The 22,484-nt window shown below is 41.1% G+C and overlaps 1 pseudogene; it reads left to right on the plus strand.

Moving 5' to 3' along the window:
• The first annotated feature begins 14,873 nt into the window (after positions 1 to 14,873).
• LOC124702329 lies at positions 14,874 to 21,114 on the plus strand (annotated as a pseudogene).
• Positions 21,115 to 22,484: the final 1,370 nt, after the last annotated feature.

Raw genomic sequence — 22,484 nt, forward strand, 5'->3', positions numbered from 1 at the left:
CAAACAAAGCAGTAAATAAAATAAAGCAAGACAAAAACAAAGTAAAGAGATTGGAAGTGGAGACTCCCCTTGCAGCGTGTCTTGATCTCCCAGGCAACGACGCTAGAAAAAATGCTTGATGGCATGTAGTTGACACGTCCGTTGGGAACCCCAAGAGGAAGTTGTGATGCGCACAGCAGCAAGTTTTCCCTCAGTAAGAAACCAAGGTTTATCGAACCGGGAGGAGCCAAGAAGCACGTTGAAGGTTGATGGCGGAGGAGTGTAGTGCGGCGCAACACCAGGGATTCCGGCGCCAACGTGGAACCTGCACAACACAATCACAGAACTTTGCCCCAACGTAACAGCGAGGTTGTCAATCTCACCGGCTTGCTGTAAACAAAGGATTAGATGTATAGTGTGGATGATGATGGTTGTTTGCGAAGAACAATAAAGAACAATTGCAGCAGTTTGTATTTCAGATGTAAAGAATAGGATCGGGGTCCACGAGATCACTAGCGGTGTCTCTCCCATAAGATAGCAGATGTTGGGTGAACAAATTACGGTTGGGCAATTGACAAATAAAGAAGGCATAACAATGCACATACATATATCATGATGAGTACTATGAGATTTAATCGAGGCATTACGACAAAGTACATAGACCGCTATCCAACATGCATCTATGCCTAAAAAGTCCACCTTCAGGTTATCATCCGAACCCCCTCCAGTATTAAGTTGTAAACAACAGACAATTGCATTAAGTATGGTGCGTAATGTAATCAACACAAATATCCTTAGACAAAGCATCGATGTTTTATCCGCACATCCACAACCTTAGAACTTTCTATCACTCTCCCAGATTTAATGGAGGCATGAACCCACTATCGAGCATAAATACTCCCTCTTGGAGTCACAAGTATCAACTTGGCCAGAGCCTCTACTAGCAACAGAGAGCATGCAAGAACATAAATAACATATATGATAGATTGATAATCAACTTGACATAGTATTCAATATTCATTGGATCCCAACAAACACAACATGAAGGATTACGAGATAGATGATCTTGATCATGATAGGCAGCTCACAAGATCTAACATGATAGCACAATGGGGAGAAGACGACCATCTAGCTACTCGCTATGGACCCATAGTCCAGGGGTGAACTACTCACACATCGATCCGGAGGCGATCATGGCGATGAAGAGACCTCCGGGAGATGATTCCCCTCTCCGGCAGGGTGCCGGAGGCGATCTCCCGAATCCCCCGAGATGGGATTGGCGGCGGCGGCGTCTCCGGAAGGTTTTCCGTATCGTGGCTCTCGGTACTGGGGGTTTCGCGACGGAGGCTTTAAGTAGGCGGAAGGGCGGAGTCGGGAGAGTCACGGGGGCCCCACACGCTAGGGCTGCGCGGGCCCCTTGCTGGCCGCGCCGCCCTAGTGTGGCGGCGCCCCGTGGCCCCACTTCGTCTCCCCTCCGGTCTTCTGGAAGCTTCGTGGAAAAATAGGCCCCTGGGCGTTGATTTCGTCCAATTCCGAGAATATTTCCTTACTAGGATTTCTGAAACCAAAAACAGCAGAGACAAAGAATCGGCTCTTCGGCATCTCGTCAATAGGTTAGTGCCGGAAAATGCATAAATATGACATATAATGTGTATAAAACATGTGAGTATCATCATAAAAGTAGCATGGAACATAAGAAATTATAGATACGTTTGGGACGTATCAACTATCTCTAGAGATACTAGGCATGCTATAGAATCTAGCTACTTAGGTGCTAGGATTAGGGAAAAGTTCCCTTCTGTTACTAATCTAAGTTTCCCCACTCTAGTTGCTGCAGAAGTTGACTTCATTGACTTCTTTGCTTGGATTCTTCATCTTGTTGCAGTTGACTCCTTTGTCTTCGAGTTCCACGGTAGTTTCTCCTTCGGTGTCTTGATCTAAGAAGGGGGTTCAAATGGGAGCGAATGAGTACGAGCGTACTCAGCAAGTTCATATTAGGAAATAGGTGTATCATGCACTAGCTACGGCCATAGACCAGAAAGTCATAGGCAAATGCAAGTTTTCATAAACATTTCTTGAAAAGGTTTATTTTATTCTGAAAACTATGCCCGTCAGTCTTCACAGGTTGAACAGAACTTCGTGGAGTTCCTTTCCTGCAGTGTTCGTAGTTCCCTTCCCGGAACAGGGAGTGACATCCATAATTTGATACCCTCTGCAGAGGTGCGTTACTTTACCCCATAAGAGAACTTATCCTTGTTGCCGGCCAGGAGTATATCCCCATCCACACTTCCTTTGGTGTGAGGCCTAGTATAAGAACCAAGCCAATCACTGCCTTCTCCGCGACCTTGCATACCCACCCTTTTGTCCACCCGTACATCCCCGGTAGACATCTCCCGTTCATACGGCTTTACCCCCGATGTACGTCGGACGATCCCTCATAGACGATAGAGCCTCTCATCCACATGGATGGGGATTTTAAAGGATTTCTCAATCTACTGCAGTGTTATCTCCAACACCCAGCCAGGCTCCACCAGGTCCATTGATATGTAAGAGGGAAAAGATACAGCTGACTTCCCAGAGCATTTATAGATCTTATGGTTAACGCGATATGTACGGCGCTAGAATCACTGGACGGCATTGGTACTTAGTCCTAGATGAGTAGTACCCATGCAATGGAACCTCCACCAATCAATACATACCATGATTCCATTGCCCACCACATAGTCATATTCATAATTGTAAAATAATACTTTGCTTTTCAATGCAAGAGTGATAAGTATAATACTTTGCATATAGTTTGATAAAAATAATCAAATGACATGAGCAAGCGATGAACTTGCCTTTCTTGACCGCAAGATTATGCGGGCAAAAGCTTCGATACGTGAGAACTCCAAATGCTGAAATACCATCATCGTCCGGTAAGGACAATGTTTAAAGAACTGGCAAATATGCTATAATGCATAGTATGAGATGCAATCGTCCCGAGCGTAACCTAACCTCGATGATTTAGGATGGATGAGTTATAAAGATTTCTTTAGGGTGTGTTGCCCTTTTAGGATGGTTCTCAAACAAGGTTCTTATTAGGGTTTGGTTATATTAGCATCATAACCAAGTGATATAAGACATCATAACAAGCACACACATAAAGGACTTGTAGTTGAACAATATGTAAAGAGCAGTTGTCAATTTTAAGTTCTACAGGACATGGTTGATGATTACTTGTATTATACTTCAAAAGAATAACTTTTGAAGAACATGTTGATTAAGAAATAATGAGTATTACAAAGAAGAATTAGGGCTTCTAAGGTTTGATTGACATTTGTACTTCAAAAGAATAACTTTTGAAGAACAGGTTAAATAAGAATATGAACTACTATACATAGGAGCTATGGCTTTCTAGGGTTTACTATTGGATTCATTTAGTTCTCTATTAGGAACTAGTTGGGTTCTTAAATAGAATTGGTCTATATGTAGCAAGTATTAGCAGGTTTATTACTATGGTTGATTATGGGTATCATATCAAAGAATGATGGTCAAGGTTGTGCTATGAGTTAGGGTTTACTATGGCTTCACATTTGCTTCATAAAGTAATCACTAATGGTTTCTAAGCTAAGTGGTTTATTACTTTCTAAGTAGAGTTTAGAGGAATAGGAGCATGTGTTGTGAATTGCTACACAAGGTTGGTACTAGGATTCATCATTATGGTTCTACTAGGTTTGAGGGTTGAGGTTGCTTCTAATGGTGTGGTATATAGGAATAGTGATCAATGGTACTAATCCAATTAACAAGTTAGGATTTGCTCTTAAGTGACACTAGTGAATCATATAGGTTTTAATTAAGAATAGGGACATGAAATGATAATCTCATGTGACTTGATTATATGCTAATAGATCATAAGCATGGATTCATTTGTTTCTTACTAGGGTTTTATATGTATAGGTGAAGCTTATACGATCACATGGGCTAAACCCCTAGGGTTTTAGAATTGAAACAATTTATGATGAACACATAAAATCATATGTTCAAGGTCTTACTTCTATTAGAACTAGGGTTTCTAAATTATGGTTCAACTCTCTAAATGATAAATGGCAATATAGGTGTGGTTACTAATTGCTTTGAAACAAAATCAGTAATGGTTTGACATTTTATTAGTTTTCACAAGAATTTGTAATTATTTAAGAAAATAGAAAATAACAATTTTCATATTAGGGTTTATGAATTACCACTAATATTTAAGTTAATTAAAACATGATAAAGAATATTAATCTTAATATTTTACTTAGTTACCGATTAGATATTATCTAATTTTGAAACTTAACTCATTATTGAATTTTATTTGAATTAAGGATAAAAGAAAAGACATAAACAATAAAGGTTAAAATAATTAAACTTTTATTTTGACACACATTTTTATATTATATTTTTATTGTATAGAGTTTATTTTTGTGAGCATTTTGATATATTATTTGAATTTTTCTGAGTTGAAATGAATTGTATATGATTTTGCAAAGTTTGAGTTATTTACTGGATTTTGAATTAAATGGAAAATACTATTTGTACCGATTTATACCCTAGCTATAGTCAATGGCTAGTGGGGTCAAGGCCACGTCGACCGCCACATTGGCGAAGACTAGTCAACAGCCACGCGTGGGACCTACTGGCCACGTCAGCTTCGCCGGCGGCTTGACGCCGGCGACCAGACGGAAATAGCGCCGCCGATCTATCGCCTCACGGGACGCGCGACTAGGGTTTTTGGAACCTCCTCGACACACTGAGCAACATGGTGGTGATGGTTTGTCCAAAATACCACCGGAGCATCACCGGAGAATGAGCTCGTGGCGGAGCAAGTCCGGTGAGATCTCGAAAGCGAGCTACAGATGACGAGATGATGCAAATAAGAGGTCTACGGATGCGCAATCATACCGTGATGTTGATGGTGTGATCGGTGAGGTGGATCGTGGACCGAATCGAGCACGAACTCTCCGATACCGCCATAGTATACCGAAAGGGAACTACAAAATTGGCTTGATCCTGAGCTCCCCTTGGACGATTGGCTCCACCATGATGATCCTTGAGTCCAGGCGCTTCTCCTGGACCACTCAATCGAGCTTAGGGTGGCCTCCTTTGTCGAGTTCTTGATCGACACCGGCGACGTAAAGTGGATAGTGGTGAGGGATAGAGAGGGTTAGGGGGTGAATGAAGGGGCGGAGATGAACAAGGACATCACGGAGGTTCCAGTAGGGTGGTTTTATAGACCACGGCGAGGTCAGAATCGTCACCTCACCGACAGCGACCCCGCCGGGATGCAATGGCGATGGTGAAGTGAGCTTGAGCGCGAATCTTGATGCTCCTGGATAAGCTTGGACACGAGAGATATAGGAGAGGGTTCTGGAAGCTTCTGTCGCGTTCGGGGTGATCCTTATCGCCAACGGTGACGTGGCCGGGCGTCTCGGTGCGCGTCGTCGACGTTGAGGAAGACGACGCCCTCCTCTTGTTTGATGCCAGCGACGAAACGGTACGAGGCCGTGGACTGGGCTGGTTCTGGGCTTCGACGTGGGCTGCTGCGGTCCAGGTAAGCCTCTTTTCTTTTCTCTCTTTTTCTTCTTTTCTATTTATGTTTTCAATTTGTTATTTGAATCTGATTTAAACTCTGTTTTGTTTTACAGGTTATAAAATATTTGAATTTCCATATCACTTGATAATAGTGGTTACTGCATTGTTTTATTTTTAAACAAACTTTTAATCTTTGATTAGATTTGTGTTTTAGTGAGGTACATTTTAAAATAGATATGGCGTAAGGGTTTGTCTCAATTTATTTTTATTTAGAAACCAAACCTATTTTGAATGATTTGAAATTTATAACCAGTGCTTGGTAAACATGTCATTAGGTTTTGTTATTACTTAACAATATTGATTGTTCCCATATATTTTAATTATAGCGAAAGTTTAGAATAACTGGTAATGAGGATGGATTGTATCATGATTTTATGTGAAGAATTATTCCTAAGGTTTTAAGAAGATGTTTAAGAAAGTTCTATAATCACTAATCTGGTTTTAGTAAACTTTAGCTTGAACTAATTAAGATGGATCCTATGTTTATAATTAGCAATGCATTTGCTAATGATGGTTTAATTTTATAGAACACTACTCCATTTGGTCAACTAGGATGGAAAGGTAGGGTTTAACATCTTATGTGAAGTGATTCCTAGGTGAAAGGTTTAGGGTTTTGGTGATGCTTCACTAATTGAAGTATAAAATAGGCATGAGGCATGGCATGGTTCTACTTATAATCAAAGTGATACTTGAACTGGTATTCAGATGTGATTTAGGGTTTTAGTTGTGAGCACCTAAGTGATACACAACTGGGATTAGGATATGAGCATAGGCTACAGTAATATTTAATTGGCTAGGGTGTTACCTATCATTTTATGTGATGGATGCTATCTACTTATCACATAGGTTTATCTTATCATGTATATCTACAAAGCATGATCATGCATTAGACATGATCAACGTATTCCTCACTAATCTCTCTTTATTATTCCTCTAATAACACTCCTCCTAGATCCTTAGGGTTTATAATTAATACCAAGTTGTGATGATTATGGAATTGGTTTCCTAAGGTATTGCTATTGGAATAAAGTTCTCACCTCCAAGATCAAATGTTGTCTTGAACAACTAGGATTAGTACTACTCTAGTATTCTTTTATGGGCATGGCTATGATTAGTATTATAACTTCTCTCACTTCTCAATGTATTGGAATATCCTAAGACCCTACTTAAGAGATGATGATATGATCCTCTAAATATATGGTTTTCCTAGGAATTCTACCTTGGTATCTTCTGTAGCTTCTTCTTCATGAAATCTGATAAACCTGCATCTTGTGGTTTGCCTCCACCTCCTAGCTTCTTCATCTTGATCCTAGCTAATGTATGGAGTGGCTCTATGTGTGTGTTTCCTTGTATCATATGCTACAAGATGACCAAATGGATGGAGGGTGTGGCTCTATTTATAGGCTTGGGCAAGCTCTAGTATCATGACACATAGGTGGTGACTCTTGTGTTGGTTAGATGAGTAAGGTGCTTGGTTGTCATGCCCTCATCCATAGCAATCCTTTGAGCATGATGTGGCAAAGCTTGGGATGCAAGTCATGTAGATATTTTCATCCTATGTGGCAAGGTCATTATCCTCTCATATGATTTATTTTTGGATAGCCAAGTGGCATTTTCTACTAAATATCTTGTGGATGGTTTTATTATTGTGGATGAGTCACCATACCATCTTTGATTGGATTACATTATAATATTGGTCAAAAGGTTAAGGTTGAAGGTTATTCCTAAATTTTGGATAGTTGGGTTTGATTTCACCAAGGCATGATCATATGAGTTTCAAAATACTCATAGTTAATTTTATACAAATAGTTTGGACTATAATTCGTAATGTAAACGGATTTAGTTTTATGATATTCCATGTATTTAATATGTTATGATTTAAATAATAATGTGTGGCTTTTATGCACTTTAGACCATGTGGTCTACCTTATTTGGTAATGAGTTTAAAATTGAATTAAATTACACACAAAGGTAGTTGCTAACTTTTAAGTGTTAATAAGTTAAGGTTTGATTCTTAAAGAATGTGTTGTTGTAAGGAATACCATGTTATGATCCTTTAAAGGATTTTTTTTTTTTGAGAACCACATATTTCATTAATCGAAAATCAAGTTACATGAAGCAACACATGTGGAAACTAAAAGACAAACCGGGATAAAATGATTATCCTGAATTTGCAGATAAAATCCTAAAAGATCGAGAAATACAAAACGATCCCTAGGGTTTCCTGCAACCACCGTAGCCAGCGGCCGCCGCCCAATTCCAACACCGCCGAGACGGACGCAAGAAGTGACGCCGAGCCTCCACCATTGCAAGATCCAAAAAAGCACCATCGCCAACGAGGCTTTGTGAGTCGATGAACAGAGCCTCGCTGCAAGCGGCGAGGCACATGTCGCCGTGGCACGTCGGCCAGGGGACGTCCCCGTGCTGTCTTGGACCAAGATACGCCGCCTCCCATCGACGAAGTCGGAGAAGAACCGCATACCAACCACCTCCGGACCAACATTTTCGCTCCGGAAGAACCACCTCGCCCGGCCCCCGGCGCCGTCGTGGACAACGACAAGCGCCGGTGACACGTCGAGAAACCGATCTCGCCGGATCCGAAGACCGGCGAGAAAACCAAGCTGCCAACCCGAAAGATCGACAAGCACACATTGCCATCAACTCTGAGACACCGCCGTGAAGGTCGCCGCCGGTGTGGGAGTAGAGTTGAGGCAGATTTATTTGTCTAGCCGCAGCTCCCACCACCCCAACGACGCACCACGGCAGCCAAGCCCTAACTACAAAACGGAAGAGGAACGAGGTCCCCTCCCCCTCCTGCCGCCGGAGCGGCAAGCGGAGGGAGAGGGGCCCAGATCTCACGCCGGTGGAGATTGGATCTGGCCGCCGCCGCTGGTCTCCAGGGAGTTGGGCGATGGAATCAAGCGGCTTGTTATCCTTTAAAGGATTTGGTATTTGATCCTCACTTAAAGTGTTGTGTAATAGTTCTGTTTCCATTTGATCCAACCTATGCATCAGATCATGTCTACCCAAAACAAGGGTTTAGCAAAGGTCACATTGATGTTTACAGCGCTTGACTTGATGAGCTACTTCAATTCCATCAAGTCAAGTGAAACTTCAGTTAGTGGGACAGGTTTTATTTGAAAGCGCGAAAATTCCCCGGATTTTCTATGCATGAACGCAATGCACACTTTGGTGTTCTCTCATTTTGTAGCCTCTAAACCTGGGATATTACAGCCTCTCCCCCTTAAACTGAACTTCGTCCCGAAGTTCGAACGCTCTCATGTTTCGGAATGTGGAACTGGCTTCAACAGATCACAATCCTTTCAAACTCCCTAGTGATCTCATTAAATATAATTGAATATATCCCTTGTCCAGATCCTTCATGGAGTCTTTTGATGTCTGGCACTGATACTTTCTTCAATTCTATGATTTCTTCCAACATTCTAAGCTTATAGGCTTACTCTCCAAAGATTCTTGGATTAGGACATCTTATTGCGTTAATGAACTTTACTAATGGTTGTGGTGACATCTTCCTATTTGGGTACTCAAAGCTTGGTTCCACCAGCTGCGGTAATCCAGCTGCGGGTGCCCAAAGCTTAATTCTAAAAGATTTGTTTAAAGTAAGGTATTGTTGTCCCTTACTACCATAACGGAAGTAATGGTACTTCGTAAGGTATTTACAATAGACATGGTCCTGGTGGTTTAGTCCTACGAATGGATTAGACTCATTTAGTCCATCCAATCATGGCTTCTAGTTTATACTAGTTATCTTCCTTTTGGTTTCTTTAGGTTCCATGAAAGGAATCTTTCTAATAATCATCGAGTTTTGGTATGGTCAAACCCTTCGGTCTTTTATTTTCTTAGGCTTTGATTGTCCTCCGATATCTTCTTCCTCCAACTTCATTATCTAAGACTTACTTAAGTTCTCTTGGTTTCGAGTAATTACAATTACCCACTCAAGTTAAGGTCTAACCCTTACTTCATCGAGATATGAACCTCGGCTTCTGGTCTGAAAACCTCCTGAGAGTACTTTTATATGGGTACTTCCCAGCAACCTTATAAAAATAAGATCGAACTTCCTCTCAGTTCAGACCTTTTTCTTCGTTTATCATACTACAAATCTTATCTTACTGCTTCTTATGCCACCTTCCTCTCCCCCTTGGAGTTTACTAATGATCTTCAAATTTCCTTTCTTCTAATCATTAAACTCCAAGGTTAAAAGATTAGTCTTGGTCTAGCTTATAGTTTGTACTTTTCTAGAGTCTCACGAAGAATTCTTTGTGGTGTATCCACACAATTGTGGATATCCGTTGTGAATCCTCCGACTAAATGGTTACTAGCTACGGGATACCAGCTACGGAATACCAGCTGCGGAATACCTCTTTCTTTTAGGGTAAAGAAATGTTCAAGCTGCGGGCTATCTGGTACCAGCTGTAGACTATCTAGCACCAGATGTGGCTTATTGGATACCAGCTGTGGCTATGTTATGGTTCTAGTCAATATCTACCTACCAGCTGTGGCTACTTTTATAGTTTTAGTTAAGATATATCTCACTTCACATACTTTCTCTTCATGATTATCCTATATCAGCTGCGGTTTTATTATACCAGCTGCGACTTCACTTGTCTATTTTCCTTCTTCTAGGTTTGTTTTGCAATATTACCACTTGTTGATACTATGAAGATAGTATCGTAAGTGACTCTACTTGCAATCCCTTCTTCCATAATGAATATGGCTCCACTTCTACTGCTCCATATTCACTATTTTTCTCACTTTCATGGTACTTCCATGTTGAAGTACTCCTTGATTAAGGATAGAAGTGAGTTTTGATTGGTCCTTCCTTCAGATTGTTGTGGTTGCTTCCCACAACTTTACTTCCTTCTTCTAGTGAACCTTCATCTTATCTTCAAAATCTTCAGAATTCGTCACTTCCTCACACGAATACCTTTACCCTCTAGATCTATAACATCAAGTGAGAGCTTGATATTGCAACATGCATTTGCATATCAAAGTCAAACTTCATGTATGGATCTAGTCAATCAATGAAAATCCAAGAAAAATCAGCTTTGTGCTTATAATACACATCCTTATATGCCCGAATATAATAGTTGGATAAGACATCCCTAAACATCGAACGCAGATGTGTAGTATATAACACCACATAATATAGGTTCGGGTTGTGATACTTAGCACATATATATGGATTCCTACTATTTGTCTCAATATTTACCTCGATTGCTCACTTGCAATCAAATAAACTTGAGCAGATTGGTCCAGAATAGTTGTGGTTGACCTAATTTCCTTGGGAAGTGCTAACTTAATTTCAGTTCAATTGAAAACTAACCTCACATGATCTCTCGAAACTATAACATGGCTACTCTAAACACATGATTGTTTAGAATATACCACCTATAACTCCCGGATTTCTCTATGTGATATGCTCTAAATAAGCCTTCTTTAAATTAAGGACTATGGTTCTAGCATACTTGGCACAGTTATTAGGATTTTAAGGCCTAAGTTTTTGAACTATTCCTTAAATCCTACTCCTCATCATACTTCTGTTAACTCACCTATGATGTTCTACTCCATCACATCATGATTCTCAAGTGAATCATATATGATTACCAACTTTACCATGAAAAGTAAATCTGTATAACTCCTATTACTCTTCCTTACCTCCTATGATTGGCTCATCATTGGTATATACTACCTCGTATGACTTATCTTCCTCATTTTATACTAGTCATTTGACATTTTAAATGACTCTTACTTAACTATAACTTACATTGGTATACTTCTTCCAATAGGATATCTTCCTTATGGTTGTATCCTCTCTTTGGACTACCATGTATTGTATACCAACTGTGGTCTACTACTACCAATTATCTTAAGCTCCAATGGTGTTCTAGTTATTTGGAATGAAGCAAGATAACTAACTAACTTTACTTAAGAAAGATAGATAAGAAAAATTGACTCAAGTGTGTCAGGATTATTCTCAAGTGAATACCCATCTCAAGTCAAAAGAATAGTTGGTTTAGCATAGTTGACTTAGCTAATACAACTTCCTATAGACACTACCAAACCTATAGGTCTCCTTTAAAGGGTTTTAATCCTAGGGTCAAAGCATTTGCTCTGATACCAGCTTGTGGCGACCCAAACGTACCACTCGCATGGTGTAGTACACAAGTCGTTGACATAACACAAGTGAAACACCGTTCCACTCATATTACATCCCTCAGAGTGGTACAACAGAAACATATGCGAGTCCAAGACATGCCTACAGAAGTAAACACGAACTGTTTACAGAAGATCAACATAGCCTCCTACTTTACAGTGAGGTAAAATTTCCAATAAAGCTCCAGAAGAACGACTCGTAGTCTATCTTATTGCTAACACTATCTCTCGAGATATTAGGCTTGCTATAGAATCTAGCTACTTAGGTGCTAGGATTAGGGAAAAGTTCCCTTCTGTTACTAATCTAAGTTTCCCCACTCTAGTTGCTTCAGAAGTTGACTTCATTGACTTCTTTGCTTGGATTCTTCATCTTGTTGCAGTTGACTCCTTTGTCTTCGAGTTCCACGGTAGTTTCTCCTTCGGTGTCTTGATCTAAGAAGGGGGTTCAAATGGGAGGGAATGAGTACGAGCGTACTCAGCAAGTTCATATTAGGAAATAGGTGTATCATGCACTAGCTACGGCCATAGACCAGAAAGTCATAGGCAAATGCAAGTTTTCATAAACATTTCTTGAAAAGGTTTATTTTATTCTGAAAACTATGCCCGTCAGTCTTCACAGGTTGAACAGAACTTCGTGGAGTCCTTTCCTGCCGCGTTCGTAGTTCCCTTCCGGAACAGGGAGTGACATCCACAATTTGATACCCTCTGCAGAGGTGCGTTACTTTACCCCATAAGAGAACTTATCCTTGTTGCCGGCCAGGAGTATATCCCCGTCCACACTTTCTTTGGTGTGAGGCCCAGTATAAGAACCAAGCCAATCACTGCCTTCTCCGCGACCTTGCATACCCACCCTTTTGTCAACCCGTACATCCCCGGTAGACATCTCCCGTTCATACGTCTTTACCCCCGATGTACGTTCATACATGGGCCAGGCGCAACCAAGGGTGGGGCCACGCCTGCCCTATGTACTGCCACGTGGTAGCTCTCCTGCGCGTGTCCTTCCGGCTCCGTCTTCGTCCCGGAAAAATAAGACTCTGGGCTTTTGTTTCGTCCAATTCCGAGAAACTTTCATGTACAACTTTTCTGAATACAAAAACAGCAGAAAACAGAATCGGCACCGCGGCACTGCGTTAATAGGTTAGTCCCGTAAAATGCTAAAAAGTGTGGAAAAGTGCACATAAAATATATAAGAATTGTAACAAAATAAGCATGGAGCATCAAAAATTATAGATACGTTTGGGACGTATCAGCATGCTATCCGGTACTTGTAGTTACCTTGATCAAGTAGTTGCCTGTATCTCCAAGAGGGAGTATTTATGCTCGATAGTGGTTCATGCCTCTAGTTGTCCGGAAGAGTGACAATAACTTGTAAGATTGTAGATGTGTTGTTGCTACTAGGGATAAAACAATAATGTTTTATCCAAGGATATTTCTATTATTTACTTTACACACACTGGTTAATGCGATAATCTGTTGCTTACAACTTAATACCGGAAGGGGTTCGTATGATAACCCGCAATTGGGTTACTGGTCTATGTATTATGTTGTAATGCACAATTAAATACTACAAGAACTTATTCTTATCATAGCATGCATTGTCATGCCCTCACAATTATCAATTGTCCAACTGTAATTTGTTCACCCAATACATGTTATTTGTTTGGAGAGTTACCACTAGTGTAGATAGCTGGAAAGCCCGGTCCTTCTCTCATCATCATTTCTCTACAGTCAACTCCGCACTGGAATACTTTCTGCTGCCATCTCCTCTGTGCTACTGCTGCTGTGTTACTATTGCTATTGCTCTCATATTACTACTGCTTTCACATCACCGCTGTTACTAGTGCTTTTTCAGGTGCAGCTGAATCGACAACTCCGCTGTGAAGACTTGTAAGTATTCTTTAGCTCCCCTTATGTCGAATCAATAAATTTGGATCTTACTTCCCTTGAAGACTGTTACGATCCCCTATACTTGTGGGTTATCAGGGAGCGGTAGGAAGATCTTTGCCATTAGGTGATATTTTAGTCCATGGTGAAGTTAGAGGTGGAGAATATCATGAAGGTCGGATTGGAAGACTAGCAATGGATGTTCGAGTCTCTGCGCTGTTGAGAGATTTGCTTGTCGTTGCAGGTTTCACGGCATCGGTATGTTAGTGGGGGCGACAAAGACAGTGAAGTTCATAGTCTTATCTTTCACGGTGAAAATTCAAGGTCTAACATTAATTGTTTATGCCTGATAATGATCTTGTTGAAGACATTGTTTTGAGAGCGGGGACTATTTTCAAGGTGAAAATTCAAGATCTTTGATCGGACGACGACGATGGTGCTTGTGCATTGTTTCCTTCTTGAAGGCGTCGGTTTTGGAGAGTCTGAAATTTAGGTGTTGTTTTCGGGGTGATTGTATTGTTGCCGCTAGGGCTGGAATACCATAACGGGATTTTATTCGGAAATTCGTCTTGGCTCTGGGAGCATTTGCTCCCGATTTTTGAGAGCAAATTTTATTTTTCAAAACTTTTCAAAAAATTCCGAAAAAAATCATGCCTACGCACCACCTTGTGAAATTTCGCTACGAAATGTCATCGTATCGTCCTGGGCAAAAATGACAAATTTCCGGATCTCGAGATTCAAATTTTTGGATCTCATTTCATGTCAGAAATTTGTCATTTTTGTCCAGGGCGCATACGACGACATTTTGCAACGACATTTTACACGTTGGTGCGTGCCATGATCAGGTACGTGCATGATTTTTTTCAGAATTTTTTGATAAATTTTCGTTTTTTTCTATTTTTTTGAAAAAACCGGGAGCAAATGCTCCCGGGAGCCAAATCGCCACTCCCGATTTTATTTTCTTAGTTTCTTTTTTTTGTTGTGTGCATCCGTACTAAGGTATTGCGTTGTTGCAGGGACTGGGTGTATTTGGTATCTCTCCATATTATTATATTTCCTTTATCAAAAAAAGTATTTTATAAATTTCAGAAACACATATTGAAAAGGGAACCTGTTATCCAGATAACGACCTTTTTTTCGCCTGTTTCTTTCTCTCTGTGCCGTGGGCCCGTGGCAGAAAAAATCCCCCCTCTGATTCTCTCCTCCTCTCCGCTCTGAGTCTGTGACACCGCCAACATCCCGCCACGCCACGCAGTGATGGCTTCGCCGCCGACGGAGCCCGCGGGGGCGGCGGGCCTGGAGTGTATGGAGGGACTCGCCCTGGATACTATAATCTCCAAGGCCGGCGCGCGCCCCGCGGCTGCGCTCGCCTGCGCCAGCACGCACCTGCGCGCCGCCGTTGACGATGACGCCCTCTGGCGCCGCTTCTGCGCTCAAGACCTCGGCCTCGACGCGCCCATCGACCCCGACGACCACCCGCTCCCGTCCTTCAAGGTCTGCTGCTGGCTTGATCTCCACTTTCCTTTCCCCTAACTTAACCCCTGCACGAGTACAAGAATTAAGAAGCAACGGGTGTGCGATGTGATGTGATTCCTTGTGTGTGCGGATTGTGGAACTTTTAATGAATTCTTTACCTATATTGTTACTGCGTATTCTTGGTTGTGGGTGTCAGCTTAGCAAAATGAGAGTACCTAAGAGGAAACAGGCAACTTTCCATTGACAGAAGAAATAGGCACCCAATTTGAGTTGAAGTGGACTCAAACCTGGGTCTGGGTGTTTACACCCACACTTCGAACCAACTGAGCGAGGCCGGACTTAGCAGAAAGTTTGAGTGGGGCAAGTCCTTCTGCGGTTGCTGAATACTACTGTGCCTATGCCCCACTTGGTGTCTGTATTTAGACAAATGTCTCATTCTTGAACTATTGATCTATATTTATAACTTATCCAAACGTTTGATAAAGCAGGAACACATGGCAAACAGTTATATATGATCCTACATGATTAGAGTTAGATGTGTGGAAATGAGAGAGAGGAAGGGGGAGGCTGCAGAGCTAGTTTTTTATGATGCTGTTTCAATAGGTAGGAATCGATTTACAGAAGATAAGATTCATACCCACTACAAGGTGAAGGAAATGATAACATAAGAAGAATAAACTAAACAGTAGAATTAATTATAAATTAAGTCTTCACACCCATACTTAGTGTTCCAATACCCTAGTCCTTGTATGAGTGGAGTTAACATCTCGTAGTGCCTAATGTCTGTCAGAGTTTCACCTGTATTCCCTCGCCACCATGATCTTTTTCAATGCATGCTCTTGTCGTTGTTAGCTCAAGGTCATCACTATTATGGTGAATTTATCCAGTATGGAAGGGAGATATGGTTATTCATGTTTAGGGTCTTACCTTAACAAGTTGGAGGCCCGCTGTGATATTCGAGATTAGGCCATGTGTATAACAAAATAAATACAAAAACTTGAAGAATATTTTATGATACGTATTGGTAGCACAATGTCTTATAAGAATTACACCATCCTAAACACAAGTCCTGTTTTATTGGAAATGTAACATCATTGTGGCTTTCCTTGCTGCAAAATCTGAAAAAAAATTATGTTGCTGCAGCTATAGCATAGTTAGTGCCATCACCACGAACCTAGCCATTGTTAGTATCGATAATCTGGTTTCCGAAAGAAACTTGTTATTCTTTCTTAAAAAACCCTTCAGGAGCTCCTTTTGAGATTGAGTAATCTCTTCAATTATTTTCTTCTTTTACGCGATTCATATCCCTGGTTCATCTTTTCTATCAGGGATGCACAAAGACAAGAAAGAATAGCAAATAGCATGTATTAAAAGCTAAATCATTAATTTCGGAGCAGTTATTTCGTAGGCAATGGAGCAGTTCCTGGTCGTCTGTTTCTGTTAAAAGGGATGGAATGAGAGTGAAGGGAATTTAGTATGTCAATGCCTTAATCTGTTCACATCTAAACTCTGCTTAATACTGCATGAAATAGATGCTTCACATGCATCCAATTCACCACCAGAATGCAAAGTTCCATGCTGTTTGATGTTATTCTGTCTCGAAGTGCTTCGCAGCGGCCTATTTGAGCTAAATATCACAACGCACCTGGTGCACCCAATGTGGCATGTTGGACAAATAGCTGTCTGTTGACAGCTCTACATGCATGATCTTTTTGGCAATACTTGAACTTCGCACTAGTTATTTTGTTCTGACTATAATTCTTATTTATGTTATATGGTTTGCTGTTATTGTATTACAGTCCAGCGTTTGGGGTGTCATGTGAGTCCTTTTACTGTATATCTGCGCTTAACAGTGCAATAAACTCAAGACTCTTAACAGTGCAATAAACTCAAGACTATTTGAGATATTCTGTAATATTGACAAATTGCACCCCTGTTTGGTCTACTTTGCTTCAAGTGCAAATATAAGAGTGATGGGAGATTGAATTATGTATAGAATTATTGTTTTTCTATATAAAGATAAAAATTATGTTGGTTACCCTGCTTTTGCTATTGTTCACTTATGAACCTCCATATTTGTTCTACTAGTAAGTAGCACGTGCTTTGCACGTTGACTCATATAAGTACAGTATAAGAGCACACCGCTGCCAGCCCCTTCCACTGTGTTCCCTTACCCCTTCTCCCCCACCCCCACCCCAAGCCACCCTTTCTGTTCTTTTTCCGTTCTTCTAGCATCTAGTCTGCTACAGCATCTACCAGAGATCCAATTTATCCACATACACGAGCTTTTTCTAGCCAAGACCTTGATGTTGATGTCCCAACATGGCATGTCGTTGTTTTGGCCGAGGTCGTCCAAAATCTGTGAACATGCAGATGGTGCAGCCATGGAAGATAGTTCAGGTGCTCGCTCGATTGGCCCTGGGATCTAGCCCTAGCTTTTGGCCAATATTTGGCTGTCGATGTGCTGAGTCCAGTGACATCGGGGTGGCTCATCATTGTTGCTGATGGCGGAGGTCCATTGGCGGATCCAAGATCCACATGCGCGGCTACCTTGCGTTATGTCGATTACGTATATTTGTTGTGCTTACCATGGTTTGGTCGGAGGTAGGCATGTGAAGGTGGTTCGGTGGCTAGAGATTCACCATACTCATGCTGAGTGAGATCGCTAGGTGATAGCGGTGCCAAGTGGTGGTGATATCATACTTCATTCTTGGCGGTGCTCTTGGAGTTCCGTGGCTCAGCATCTTTGGTGAAAACCATAGTTCTGATCTTCGGTGGTTGTACCTGGCAATGGTGGCTCGCAAGTTATCTCCTTGTTGAAGGCATTGCCGGGAGATGGGATCTTCTTGATGGTGAAATCCAGGATTGATCTCACCATGTTGGTTAGTCTAGACGACAATAGTGTTTGTGCACAGTTACCTTCCTAGAGGCGTCGTTCTTGGAGAAGCTTTTTTTGTGTCGAGGCATCGTCCCCACTTGTGTTGCTATTGCTACTGCAAGTTTGTTTGGTTCGGCGAGGTGAGTTTCATTTTTCTTTTATTTTTTTGTTGTGTGCATCCCCCGTATCTAGACTTGCTCTAGATTATGTTAGTGCCGAGGCTAGACGTCATTGATATCTTCTTAGTATTAATATTTTTTTTTTCGAAAAAATAGAAGAGATGACAAACTGAGATCATTATAGTTATTCTTTTATCATAAAGTAATTAAATTTTTGTTTGGACCGTTCAGCATGAGTATGTATATGTTTGCGATTAAATGTTGACCGTTCAGCATGTCAGTTTTACGTCTACTAACTTATCAAATTTTATTTCTTACTTTAAGTGAGTTATAAATAAGATATAAGAAGTTGACGGTCAAACAATTCCAGAATGCATAAAGTGTAAATGTATTTAACCTTTTAATATAACCATACATGTTTTGTATTTGCTGATAACATATACGTGTATAAGTTCCGTTCCACAAAATAAGGATTTTAGCTAATGGTCTGAAGAAATGAGTTTTTCTTTCTTACCAGATTTCCAACACAATGAAAAGAGACCCTAAGAGAAAAAATAACTTTTAGCTAGCTAACTCATGGTCATTTGTTGGTCGTGCCTGGTTGATTCCAGAATGAGACGTCGACTCCAAGTAAAAATAAATGTTTATAGTTGCATCAGAGCACCCACGTTGGAACCTGCAGGTCTGCATTGATTGTAGTTCCCTAGAGTATTCGGCTAGCTCCTAGAACATTCAGATGGGTCACGGGACTGCGCCTTAAGGAGAGGTGAATCCGGCGGGCGGCCACCGTTGGATTTGGCCCGACAAGAACGGATGAACAGCACATGATTATTTTTTTGTACAAATCAACGGCTGTAACGGCTTCAGAAGTGTTTGGCGGAAAACTGGAAGGGGCTGATGAATCAAAATTCAAAACGGCTACATTATAGTAGTAGAGATGTCTAAATGTTCATTTTTTATCGTATGATTATTATTGTTGTTACTTCATTTAATTTTGATTAATGACTACGTGATTTTTGCACTTTCAGTTAATTGGTTATGTCCATGATAAAAAAAACTGAATGATTTTTCAGGATGCGTATAAAGTTTGGTTGGAGTCCTTTTGTATGTACCCATTACCTCTGGTAAAGAGAGTGAAATTATTTTGGAGTTCATTGAAAAGCTGGTTGTCTGAAAACTTTCCTGAGTCACTCGGAACTTTGCGTAAAGGTGCTTCTGAAGCTCAGATAAGATCAGCAGAAGATGATCTTGGTATCAAGCTTCCTATGCCCACAAAGTTATTGTACCGTTTCTGCAATGGTCAGCTGCCTTTTAGTAACAACTACCTTGAGAATGTACGCATGGCTCCTCTTGGCATAATAGGAGGCTACGTGTTTTATGATCACAGTGTAAATGTGCACCTGTCATCACTTGAGCAAATGGTCGAAGAGACAAACGAATTTTACGCTGACTTGAATGAGCCAGGTCTTTCCAATGGGCTGAATCTTGTCTTAGTAGCAAGCTCGTGGTATAATGCTAAATCGTTCCTCCTCAATTGTTCAAATGGTGAACTGTATGTTGGCACAGCCAACTTACCAGCTGGAGAAATGATGCCATGCGTACCGAAATCATTGATAAAGCCAACTAATAGTGATATGCCTCAAGATGGATTACTTTTGTGGTTGGAAGAGCACCTTAGGCGATTACAGAATGGCATGATCAAGATCCGTCCACTTAGGACGTCGAGGTATATCTGCTTATATCCAGAAGCACCCCCTATGTGCACGTCAACAACAACAAATGGTGTAAAGGTGATAAATATTAGTTACTGCAGATTGCATCATCATTTAATTAAGCTTGTCTTCTACATGCCATATGTTATTTAGAACACTTTGTGTTGAATTTTCTGAATCCTCATTTGCAACATTACATCTTGCCTTTACACTTTGTGTGCGTTTATTTAATGACTTCTGTAGACATCTTATAAACATTCTTATGGATGGTCCCATTGGAGCTTTGGGCTAACAGATATGATGATTATAGGTACGTGCATCTGCCGTCTTTGCGCCAGAACATCATCAAGGCATGGGACATGCACTCTACAGTTATTCCATTCGCTTGTCAGTTCCCGAGGCATGCATGCTAGGTGGAGTTTACTATCCCTCCTGCCAGCTTCACTCACGCCACTGGATCATTCGATGTGGAGACAGGGTTGTTTCGGATGTGCACGGGAAGGTGTTATTGGGAAGGTATGCTGGAAGCACACAAAACAACTAAATTCCTCACTATTGAATGTACAGCTATTTCTCGAGGAGAAAAAAGTGTAGTTATTGTTGCGATTTGTTTTGTGTTTTGCAGTATCCTTTACTTTTACCAGGCCAGGAAGAGTTCGTCTATGAGAGTTGCACGCCATTGAGCGGCAGCACTGGATCTGTGGAGGGCTCTTTTACATTTGTGCCTGGGAGGTATGCTCTTAACTCAGAACGGAAGTTGCAGTTGACAGAATGAGCTCATTTGGGCATCTGTAGCTGTATTGTGTTCCTTAAGCATTGGTGATATTTGTATGCTAACAAATATAAATTATCTCCTTTTTCTGTGTTGATGTATGATCTGATACACTGTTTTTCTCTTTGGTAAGGGTGAGCCGACCAGAAGGAAAACCATTCGAGGTCATGGTGGCTCCATTCCCTCTGGAAACACCTGAGTACATCTTCTGAAGGACTGTGTGTGGCTAATAACAGCACATCTTAGTAGAAACGCCAAAGCATACCTCTAGTGTTTCTGTCCGATGTAGCAAATTGTCGAAGTACTTGAAAAATGTGGCACATGTTTGTTGTGCGTCAGCCCCCTCTCTAGGTTCATGGTCGTGGCCCTGGAGGAAGCTCAAGGGAAGTGAACGTGTTTGTTCATATGTGTTGTGAGGTTGTTGTTTTATTTTCTAAGGTGAAAGGTAGACGACGTTGTACCTTGTACCTATTTTATGTGTTGAAGGATAAATGGTTAGAAACGAAAGCAGTATGAAAACAAGGAAACAAGAGGGACAAACAACATGAAGAGAAAAAGGAAAGTAAGTGATTCATGTTCACTCCCAAGGAACATAAAGACTTTGTCCTTGATGCTTCGCGGAGCTGATGCACCCCTCATCATTCATTAAAACTGCTGTAGTGATTTGAAACCCTTTGGCAGTATCAGCCTATCAGGTGCGGTTCTGTTCGTGAGAGTGCTTCGGTAGGTCATCAGCTTGGGAAAGCACGGGGAAGTTGTGTAGCCCAATCCTTTAAATATGAAGGAGCACACATACTTCTATGTCCCCGAGGAACATAGAAAGGTCAGTTTCTCCGCAGAAGTTCGACAATGAACAGCTAGCGGTGCCAACAGAACTTATATCTTCAATTTTCACGTGATGATCCGACATAACCGCAACAGGTTCACTCATGGAGCCCTATCCCCGTGAGCTTCGATGATAAAGAGTTACAGGGTTTCTACTTGCTTGTGATGTCATGCACGCATATCAACATATGCAAAGAATGTCTCTTAGGTTGCCAAATGCAGTTAATCCATGCTCAAACCCACTACTTGCAACGCATGCCTAGATGCCGATACAACTTGGTAGCACAAGCACTAGAAATGTATCAACCACGAGTTCCAGCAGAAAGCAGAAAGCATACTAGGACTCTACCTCTCTAATAAAAAATTCCGATGCATCTCATTTCCGTTGTGGAGTTTCCCATACTAATTAGACTCACTTGAGCATCACAGTTCTCTTCCTTTGTCCCTCCATTCGATCCATTCATTATATTTGGAATATTACACGAGACAAGAAGCAAGCGACTTGGTGAGTTACGCTATGATGCGATGGGACCAGTTATATATGGACGGGCACATCAAATGAGTGCAACAACTCGATCATACGTTGATGGGTACAACCAGCGGCTTGTTATTTAAATCACATTTGCATCATATGTTGATGGGTACAACATAGCGTTTACATTTTTTTCGAAATGGGGCAGCCCCTGCCTCTGCATCAATCGATGCATACGGCTCACATAGCCTTTACATGTCAACTTAGCTTAAGTCGGAGCTCTCATCTCAATTGTATAAATCCTCTCTAGGGCTGTAAACTCAATTTAGAAATCTCTAGTCGACATTCTAAATGTACATTAACTACTAGAGTGTGAGATTCTTAGGTGTTGTTCGAGGGCTCTATTTTTCTTTGCCAAATAAACCAGCAAAAGTCGACGTTTTCCCAAAAGTATTCGCAGACCTCTTCCGATGAATAATCTTTTTTTTTTGTGTAATTCCAAATGTGAAGCAAGTTTGCCTTTGGTATGTGTAGACTGAGCTAGCCGGAAGAACTACACATTTATTATTGAACGACATAT

Source organism: Lolium rigidum, chromosome 3, assembly GCF_022539505.1.
Source record: "Lolium rigidum isolate FL_2022 chromosome 3, APGP_CSIRO_Lrig_0.1, whole genome shotgun sequence".
In the NCBI taxonomy this organism is placed as follows: domain Eukaryota; kingdom Viridiplantae; phylum Streptophyta; class Magnoliopsida; order Poales; family Poaceae; genus Lolium; species Lolium rigidum.